Consider the following 10735-nt stretch of genomic DNA (forward strand, 5'->3'; position numbering starts at 1 on the left):
TGGAAGCAACCTAAGTGTCCATCAGTAGATCAATGGATAAAAGAAGATTTGGTACATATATACAATGGAATATTATTCAGCTATAAGAAGAAAACAAATCGTACCATTTGCAACAACATAGATGTAGCTGGAGGGCATTATGCTCAGTGAAATAAGCCAGGTGGAGAAAGACAAGCATCAAATGATTTCACTCATATGTGGAGTATAAGAACAAAGGAAAACCTGAAGGAACAAAACAGCAGCAGAATCACAGAACCCAAGAATGGACTAATAGTTACCAAAGGGAAAGGGACTGGGGACAATGGGTGGGAAGGGAGGGATAAGTGGTGGGAAAGAAAGGGGACATTATGATTAGCATGTACAATGTGAGGGGGCATGGGGAGGGCTGTGTAACACAGAGAAGACAAGTGGTGATTCTACAGCATCTTACTACAGTGATGGACAGTGACTGTAATGGGGTTTGTAGGGGGGACTTGGTGAAGGGAGGAGTCTAGTAAACATGTTCCTCATGTAATTGTAGATTAATGATACCAAAAAAAAAAGCTGTCTAGTGGCTGTAAGGAAAGGCTCAGGCAGATGCCCTGACTCCTGGGGGATGCCAGAGGGTCCCCTCAATGGCTGCTGGGCTGCAGAGGCTCCTAGTCGTGCTTGAGGGTGAACCTTTTGAAATGATACTCGCCCAGGGCAGCCCCGGCCTGCCGCCTGCGGAGATTGGTCAGGTGGTCTTCCATCTTCTTGATGAGTTTCACCTCCTCATCTAGGAAGTGGTTCTCCAGGAAGTCACAGGGTTGGGGGTCTGAGCGCTTACAACCCAGGGTATGCAGATCCAAGAGGGCCTGGTTCCGTTTCTTCAGGACTATGGCAACTTCCATGGCATCTAGGGTTTTACCCCGCTCATCTTGGGACAGCTTCTGCATGTCCTGGAAGAGGGCGCAGCCGCCACGCTTGTTTTGCATCTTCAAGAGACGCTCGGCACCTTCACACTTCTCCTGGGCCAATTTGCGGAAGACGTGGCCTCCGCTCTACAGAGCCACATCATCATGCTCAAAATAGAAACTCAGAGAGAGGTAGTTGTAGGAGACCCACAGATACAGGTCGACCAGGCAGTTGACAGTGGTCTCCACTTCGGCAGAATAGTTCTGACGAAACTGGGAGCTCACAGTTGATAAGCAGTAAGGAGTTAAACTCAAAACAGTTTTTGTTGGTCCCTGTGACAGAGGATAACTGAGAAGATGGTTCCGAAGGTGGCGACTGGAAAAGAGATTGGAGGACAGTCGGAGGAGACTGGTAGAAGAGGCGTCCGTGGCTTTGTCTGGCCAAACACGTTGAAGGAAGAGACAGATCCATGGGAGCATTGGGCGCACTGTGTGCTTGGTAGTTCTAAATTTCAACTTCAAATAATTTGTTCCTTATCTGAAGAAATTTAATTGATTTTTGCATATTGACTTTGCAGCATGAACATTCTGAATTCACGTATCATTCTAGTCATTTGTTTGTGGATGTTCATAATCATGTCATCTACGAAAAATTATTTTTAATTCTTTCTTTCTAATTTCCATGCTTTCATTTCATTTTCTTGCCTCAAAATGTTGCCTCAGACCTCCAGTACAATGGTGATTGAAGTGGTGAGAACAGACATCCTTTCTCTGTTCTGATCTTAGAGTGAAAGCATTCAGTCCTTTAACCATTAAGTATAATGTTTGCTGTGGGGTTTTTATTAGATGCTTATCTTTTTGAGGGTAATCTTTTCTAGTCCTTGTCAGCTCAGAGTGTTGGGCATGAATGACTGTTGAAATTTATCAAATTTATCAAAGCTTTTTCTGCATCTATTGAGAAAATCATTTAGTTTTTTTCCCCTTTATTTTGTTATTGTGGTAAATTATATTGATTTCTCAAATGTTAAATTAATTTTGTATTACTGAGAAAAATCCTATTGGTCATGGTTTATTATCCTTTTAATATATTACTGTATTTGGTTTGTTGACTTTCTGTTAGATTGTTATATCTACTTTCATAAAGAATGTTGGTTTATTTTTCATTTCTTTCAGTGTTTTTATGTGATAGTGATATCAGAGTATTGCTAGCCTTATAAAATAAGTTAGGAAGTGTTTTCTAGTTTCTGGAACAATTTGTTTAAGATTGGGATTATTTCTTTTTTGAATATTCAGTCAAATTCACTAGTGAAGCTTTCTGGATTTGGAGTTTGATGGGGAGGAAGCTTTTTAAATGAAATTTCAGTTTCTCTGATAAATATGGATACATATTATTGAGTGAGATTTGTGAGTTTGTGTCCTTTAGGAGGTTTGTTCATTTAATCCAAGAGGCCAAATTAATTGGCATAAATTGTTTTGATACTCCCTTATTGACCTTTTAATGTTTTAGCTGTAGTAGTGATCTTCCCTGTTTTATTTCTGATATTGATAATTTATATCTTTTCTCTTTCCTTTTGATCAGATTTATCAATTTTATTGATACATTGAAAGAACCATCTTTTGGTATCATTGAATTCTTCTTTCTTTTAGATTTTCTGTTTATTTGATTTTATTTATTTTCCAGTTCCATTCAGTTTTTTTAAAAAGCCTTGTAAGGGAAGGTCCACAGTAGCTTTTACTTTAGGGATAGTTTAGCTCCGCTGTTAAGATGTGGCCCTTCTGGATTGTTCACTGAATGCCCGGAGTGATCAGTAAGGATTCTCCGCTCTGGCTTGTTGGAACTCAGATGCCTCACGTGTGACCTGTGGTGACTGATCAGCTCACAGCTTCGTGGTTGCACTTAGCTGTGTCTTAAAAAGTTTCAGTGTACCCATGTAGATTTTATTATTCAACTGTTAGTAAAGGGAACCCCTTGGAAAATTTCTGAAGCTCTTTATTTCAGCTAGCTACTCTCCAGAACTCTGCCCTGAAACTCCCACTTGCCTCAGGCTCCCTGAATTCGAACTCTTTTCAATCCACTGGGCCCCCTGTGCTCTGTTTTTGATCACCCTCCCTACTTTGTGGTCCAGAATGTTTTACCAGCTAGAAAGCCAGGGAGATTGTAGGATCCATCTCATTTGCTGCCCTTCACTCAGGAACCACAGTTCAATGAGGCCTATTGTTAAATATCTAAAAACAGTTTTATATATTTTGTCCTGTTTCTATGGTGGAAAGGTAACTGGTTCCCAAAGTCCATCATGGCCAGAAGCAAAATCTTGAGACTTCTTTTTAGGCTTTGCTAGCTTGGATCTAGAATATCTGTTACTATTAGGCGAGTTTTTCCTACCTACCACTACAGATAGAACTTCCTGGGTTCACTACCAAATTTCTAGAGTGTTTCAAGGAGGTCTTTTTACTCTAGCTGGTCAGACCTCGAATGTCGTCCAGCCTGTGTGAATTCTGGAGTGTGTTTATAGCCCTTCAGTAATTGTTTGCTGACACTAGCTGTTCTCTGCCACACCTCACGGAGTGTCTCCCTACGCATGCACAGTATGGTACTCAGTGAATCTTAGAACCTCTCTGTAAACTGATGTCTTTCTCCTCAACTCAGTGAGACAACCATGCTCTGCTTGGGATCCTCCTCCCTGTGTTACAGGCCAGAAAATGCCCCCATGAAAAAACAACAACAACAACTACAAAAAACGGGGAGGATCATAGAGCCACCTTTCAGCTAGTACAGTTTTGACCTACCTGTTGTCTAATATCTGAAATAGCTATTTCACATGTGTGTTTCCTGCTTTTAGTTATTTATGGCAGAAGGGAAAGTGCCACAGCAGTTATTTTTATCATGACAGGAAGCCCACTAGTCTATTTTTATTTCATTTTTTAATGAATTGAGGTTTCTAATCAAATGGGGTCAATATATAGTTTATAACTTCCATTCTCTCTTTTTAATTATGATCTAGTTTAAAAGCAAGATTTTTTTCCCCTCTGAGTCACTGGGGAAAGAAACACAGTTTCACTCTAATTGATATTCATCACCAAGAAAAAAGAATGTGTCCAGAACATTGGGCTGGTTATTTTGTCTGCATAGGTATGTAAGAAAAGGGAAATTATAGGATGCTTCAAAATATTCTCAATTCATTGGTAAAAAAAAAAAACCCACTCATTTTCTGAGAACGTTTCTCCAGATATATAAAACATTTTATGGAGAACAGGAGGAAAAGAGACGAGAATAAATAAAGCTGAGGTTAATTAAAAAATTAGTGCTGGAAATCTTTCAAGATTTTACTGGTCTCAAATGTTCTTTTGTGATTTGGCTGTATTCTCTGAGAAAATAAGAGCTGTGTAACCAGTTAAGTTTAATGTTTTGCCTTGAATGCCAGGAAGTGCAAGTTGGAATTTATTGTTCAATTATAGTAAATATATCATTTTTAGTTTCTGGTAAAATGAACTACCAATTTGCTCTCTGTACTTAACAAATATCAGGTATTATTATTTTAAACTGCTTACATTTACGTTTTAAACTGCTTCACTTGCTTATTTTGAATTATGAGAGAGACAGTAGAGCTCAATAATAAAAAAATAATAAATGTTAAGAGATATATAAAATGAGACATGCCTTTGGGTTTGCTAACAGGGAGGAAAGATTTTACATTTGATCATTTATTTATCCAAATGTCTATACTCACTCTTTCTCCCTCTGCCGTTTTCAGATAGTCATCAACCCACTCTTAAGTTTGGAGCTTAGCACTCTGCTAAACATGCTTTAGAAGAGGTCCCCACTGAACTTGATGTTGCAATATCCAACACACACTTTGGAGACCTTATTTTAGTAGACCTCTCAGCAGTGTTTAAGGCTGTTGACCACACTACTTCTTTTTGAAACTCTACTTCCTTGACTTCTAAAATACGACTCTCCTGGCTCGGCTAGTTTAAATTCTGACAGCTTCTTTGCTATGTATTCTTCAGAGCCTTTAGTGGCTGACTGAACTGGTTTGTCCGACTCATCTTGGTTGACTTTTCTTCTGCATGTACAAACTCTCTGACTGATCACATTCTTAGCCATATGCAAAAGGTTCTCAGAGGGAATAGTGCAGACTTCTTTCCTGAGCTCCAGATCCATACATAGTAGAATAAAAGTTTTCACATGGGAGTATCTGCAGACTTCTTTCATTCACCAGCCCTCCAGAGAGAATCTGAGAATAGTCATCTGTTTATCCTTCTCTCAGTATCCTAAAAAGCAATGACTGTTTCTTGCTGGAAGAGAGGCTGTTTTTCTACATAATAAAATTTTGAGAGCTGGAGATGAGAAAGGCAGAAAGGTGAAAAGGCTGGGGGAAGAAAAACTGCTGTCTCCACCTTGGAGATGGCATGACACGAGGGCCTTAGGGGCTTTGGGATGTATGGCTGGTTGATTAGAGAGGAAAGAGGATATAAATAAGGATTGCTGAAGATTGTACATTGGGATGTCCCATAAAGTCTTTAAAGAAAAGTGACTAAATTAGTTTTGGCTATTAAATAATGATTCTTGAAATCCCACTTCATACAGAGACTGAGCCACATGCCTTTCCCCTGTAAAGATTTATCATGATTAAATGTATTAATATCTCACAGCTAGTGGATTCCCTATGGGCATCTCAGATACAATATGCCTAAAATTGAACTTGTCCAAAACTTATAATCCAAACTGAACTCAGTAGCATGGTTAAAGTGGTTAAGAGCATGGATTCTAGAGATGAACTCACTGAATTTGAAGCTTATCTTAATCACTTAGAATCTAGATGACCCTGGGAATATTTCTGAATCCATCTATGCTCCAATTTTATCTATGTAAGAGAGATTTTACAAGTATATACTGAAGAGGATTGTTATGATTAAAAGAGTTAATATTTCTAAAGCACTTAAAGCAGTATCTGATGCTTACTAAATAATCAGTGTATTAAATGAGTAAAACACCAATCTTCGTCCTATCCCTCACCCTCACCTATCCCTCACACAACTACTAAATGGGGCATATGGAACTTACCTTGTGAACTTCAGGTTTGGTGAAAAAGAAAATCAGAACCAAGGTCACACAGCAAGTTCATCTGGTGAGGGATAGAAGACACCCTCTTGTCTTCTTCCAGTGATCACTATCACCATGTGTGAAACCACCCTGTGTTCAAGAGCCTGTGTCATGCCTTCACTTCTCCTCCCTCATTTCTTACCTCCCATTGTCTGTCAGGTATTGTTAATTATGTGTCCCCAGTATTATCTCCTATCCTCTTAAACTGCCAGAAAAATAAGTCATGATTTATGTGCTGGACACTAGGGATATAAGAATGAACAGGTAGGCAAGAACCTCGCTTCTCATGCTATCTGTTTTAAAAGAAAAAGGCATTGAACAAATAATTACAAATGGTAGTATGGCTATAAAGATGGTCACTTGGTCCCTTGAGAGGCCAAGATAAAGCAAAGGTTTCAAATGACAACTGTGTGATCAGTACTCCAAAGGAGAGATTTGTGGAAGGCAGGGGGGAGGTCAGCGGTCTACACAACCAAGTCGTCCTGACTAGAAGTCTGGTAGATATTCCTAGAGGAAATGGCACTGTTTCTGAGTCTGGAAGGAAGTCAAGGAGTTTATTATATGGTAAAGGAAGTAAGGACCATTTTAGTGATAGGAAATAGTATATGCAAAGGTATTCAGTCATTTAAAAACCCCACATTGTTTTAAAGAGAATTATGATAAATTCCATGGGGCTAGAACAGAGAGATAGAAGAAGGGGATAGCAGGGTGAAGTGAGGGAGGTTGGGGTTTGAGGGCAAAGATCCTTCTGACAGGGTAAGAAATTTGGCCTTACCTCTCAGGAAATGGCCACTACCAGAAGATTCTGAGCAGCAGTATAGGATGCCTCTACCAGGATGTTTCCTTAATAAAACAGGATTAAGTCATCATTACCTTAGTCTCTTTGCAAGACTGTAACATTTCCTAGAAATTTTAATCTGATTAAGTACTTATAAACCCTCTGAAATACTAAATGGGGCATATGGAATTTACCTTGTGAACTTCAGGTTTGGTGAAAAAGAAAATCAGAACCAAGGTCACACAGCAAGTTCATCTGCTCCTTTTTCTCTGTTCCTTTGGCTCTCATATTATTTCTTTCCTCTCCTTAGAATTTTCTAATTTCTCATTTTATTCCTTTTCAGTTTGAATGTGTTTAATTATAAACTTTATTTCCTTCCCATTCTCAGGCCTTAGATCTTACATATCACTCCCTAGTTCTTCCTCAGAATTCCTTTGCTTGTAACAGATTTCACCATCAGTAAAGGATACCATATGCTTAACTCTGAAACCTGGTAGTCATCCTCAACACCATGCTGCTTCTGCCGTGGAACGTACACAAGCTCATACAATACTGCATCCTGTAGGGACCGTTTCACTTACTTGATTTTTCTGGTAGATGAAATAGGGAAGTTTCCAATATTGAGTTTCCCCAAATAAAATTTTATTCCAGGGTACTTGTGTCAATTTTCTCCAAACTAACTTCCAAATATTCACTGGAAGCACCATGGGAACCAATAGGCTTTAGAGACCCGAACCAGGTCTGGGACTCTAATAAATGATCACCTAGTTTTTTTTTTTTAGAAGAACCAGGGAGACTTTTATTGAGAGATAGTGAGAGGACAGACAGAGCTCCTGGCGTGAGCCAGGAGGGGACAAGAGAGCCTGTAGTGGTACTGATGCCAGGGTTCTTGTTCACAAAGCCGAAGAATGAGCTTCACAAACACTCAAGGTAGGAGAGCAAGGAACAGGCTTTTATTTAGAAATAAAGTGAAAGGACAGAGCTCCTGGCTCAGGCCAGGAGGGGACAAGAGAGAGAGTCTCTAATCACCTAGTTTTGCCTGTGGTTATAAGAACCTCACAAACTCCATCCTCTTTCCTACTCCATGATCCAAATTTTGTCATGTGGATTTATGATAGATGAATCCAAACGTGATTTTTCAGGTTCAGGGGTCTCAGAAAAAGGTCTATTACTTGCTATGAGCTTTTCCCACCTTTCAAACTTGAAAACCTTTGTCTTGAATTTCCAATATTTTCCCTGTACCTTCCTAGGGTACTAACCTCCAGTTTACTAAAAGAAAAACAAACCAACCTTCCTTCTGTTGGTACTTAGCAGGGAGGGGTTATAGTCAACGAAAGGAGAAAATGGATTGAATTGCAGGAGAGAAACTTTATGACAAGCATCACATACAGCTTCCTGGTATTGAAGTCTATTAGTTGTGGAGTTGAAAAATATTGGAATTATTATCCCTAGAGATAGTTGCTAAGGTCTAGGGATGAATAACAAGATGTAAATTGTTATTGAAAATAAACCCATTTAGATAGTCATTTATTCATTTCTTTCAGAGGGTCTTTTTATCTCAAATATATGCATGTTCTGTAGTATCATCTGGAAAACTGGGCTTAGTACTTAGGACTCACGTTGCCTACCTTATGAGGAGTCTCTATAACACACTAAAAATAATTTTGTCATAGCACTTCTCATAGAGCCACAGAGTTTTGGAGCATTAGAACTGGAAGTATCTACCTTGAAGTGTCTAGTCTGTCCTGTCATTTTCTAAATGGGGAAACTGAGGCCTAAAAAAGTGAAGAGACTTGTTTACTGGAAGACCGACAGCTGGCAGAGCTGAACCCAGGGCCCTGTACTTCATTCCCCTTTTTTCTACATACTGGCTTACAAAATAACACCATGTCCACAGGCACATATTTGTACAATTAATGAGAACATTTTCTATTTGTTAGATTTACAGAAATTGAAACTACTGTGCAAACATATAAAACAGGAAAGGAGCCACAATCTCTGTAAACCCTTTCCTCATTAGACTCCGAATAATAACCTCCTTTTCTCTTTATTCCAAGGCCCTATTGACAGTTGATTGCTGGGAGATTTTTTTTAACCTGGTCTTGTTTTGCTTTATTTCATCCTTGATTGCATTCTGCTTCTCTCTCCAGCAGCCACTTCTTAACTGCTACCATTCTGTAAGCTTCCCTGCTGCTCTAAGGCTGTCATTGCGACTGATTAATTTCATTAGCACAATGATGCACTTAAGCAGGACTAACTTGTGTCTTTTGTTTTGTGATCTGGAGTACACATCACAGACGGAGTATTTGCAGGAGGAGATATAGCTGCTTAGAGGCCAGATGGGAAGAAAAAAATAGAGGGACCTTTGTTTGTATTTTTTTAAGCAAAATATTCAGGACCTCTCTGGTCCTTGAGGAACTCAACTAAGGTGTTCATCTACAGAATCAGAATTCTATTGTTTTGCAAGTGCTTTGCTTAACCTGGCACTTGGGAACATGACTTCCAATCTATCATTTGTCAAGTGAAGAGGAGAAAGAAAGGGCACGAGCATTTATTTAATATCTACTAAGTGCCAGGTGTTATCCTAGTAGACCTTTTATCATAAAATTAAGAGCCAGCTTCACAATGATAAATCCTTTGCTGCTCAGGAAAGCTTTTTAACTAAGTTCTACGGTTCTCTGAAATCATGTCACTGTTTCAATCCCTGACTTCTACTCATGCAAGAAGCCCAACTAAAATATAAGCCATGTAAAATGAGATAAAAACTCTGATTCAGAAATGAGAGCAATAACAGAATGTCGTCCCTCCACCCACGTAAAGAGGACATGAGTGAACATAAATTTATTATTGCTTTCTGAAAAGTTTGCAGACTTCAGAAATATGATATAGCAGAAAATACTCTGGGATTAAAGACCTGGATTCTAGTCACAACTATGTAATTGATAAGCCTAGGGATGTGGGGTAAGGCTCTTCCTCTCTCTGGGGCTTGGTTACCACATATGGAAAAGCTATGCCTTCTAGAGTCTTTTTAGTGTTGAAGGGCAGAGGCCACGGAATTATGATTGGGAGAAGGGCTGTGAAGCTGGCAGTGCTCTGAGCTCCCTATCCTGCTTCAATCAAGGTATCATCTTTTGTACATGTTTTAGATACTGGGGTTCCAAGGAATATTTAATATTAAAAAAGATTTATATGGCTATAAAAGGTTGAAAATCATTTGATTAGGTGACATCCTAAGTTCTTTCCACTCTTGAGTCCTGTAGGACTGTAATTTTTTTTTATTTTGATATCATTAATATACAATTACATGAGCAACATTGTAGATTCCCCCCATTATCAAGTCCCCACCACCTACCCCATTGTAGTCACTGTCCATCAGTGTAGTAAGGTGTTATAGAATCGCTACTTGTCTTCTCTGTGTTATACTGCCTTTCCCATGGCCCCCCTATGTTATGTGTGCTAATTGTAATGCCCTTTATTCCCCTTATCCCTCCCTTACCACCCATCCCCACAGTCCCTTTCCCTTTGACAACTGTTAGTCCATTCTTGGGTTCTGTGCATCTGCTGCTATTTTGTTCCTTCAGTTTTTGCTTTGTTCTTATGCTCCAAAATGAGTGAAATCATTTGGTACTTGCCTTTCTCTGCCTGGCTTATTTCACTGAGCATAATACCCTCTAGCTCCATCCATGTTGTTGTAAATGGTAGGATTTGTTTTCTTCTATGGCTGAATAATATTCCATTGTATATATGTACCAAATCTTCTTTTATCCATTGATCTACTGATGGACACTTAGGTTGCTTCCATTTCTTGGCTATTGTAAACAGTGCTGCGATAAGCATAGGGGTGCATCTGTCTTTTTCAAACTGGGCTGCTGCATTCTTAGGGTAAATTCCTAGAAGTGGAATTCCTGGATCAAATGGTATTTCTATTTTGAGCTTTTTGAGGAACCTCTGTACTGCTTTCCACAATGGTTTAACTAG

At 39.2% G+C, this 10735-nt stretch overlaps 1 pseudogene; it reads right to left on the reverse strand.

The window, feature by feature from the left end:
- Window positions 1-638: 638 nt before the first annotated feature.
- On the reverse strand, window positions 639-1355 carry LOC108397311 (ferritin light chain pseudogene; annotated as a pseudogene).
- Between the last annotated feature and the right edge of the window lie 9380 nt (window positions 1356-10735).

Source organism: Manis javanica, chromosome X, assembly GCF_040802235.1.
Source record: "Manis javanica isolate MJ-LG chromosome X, MJ_LKY, whole genome shotgun sequence".
Lineage (NCBI taxonomy): Eukaryota > Metazoa > Chordata > Mammalia > Pholidota > Manidae > Manis > Manis javanica.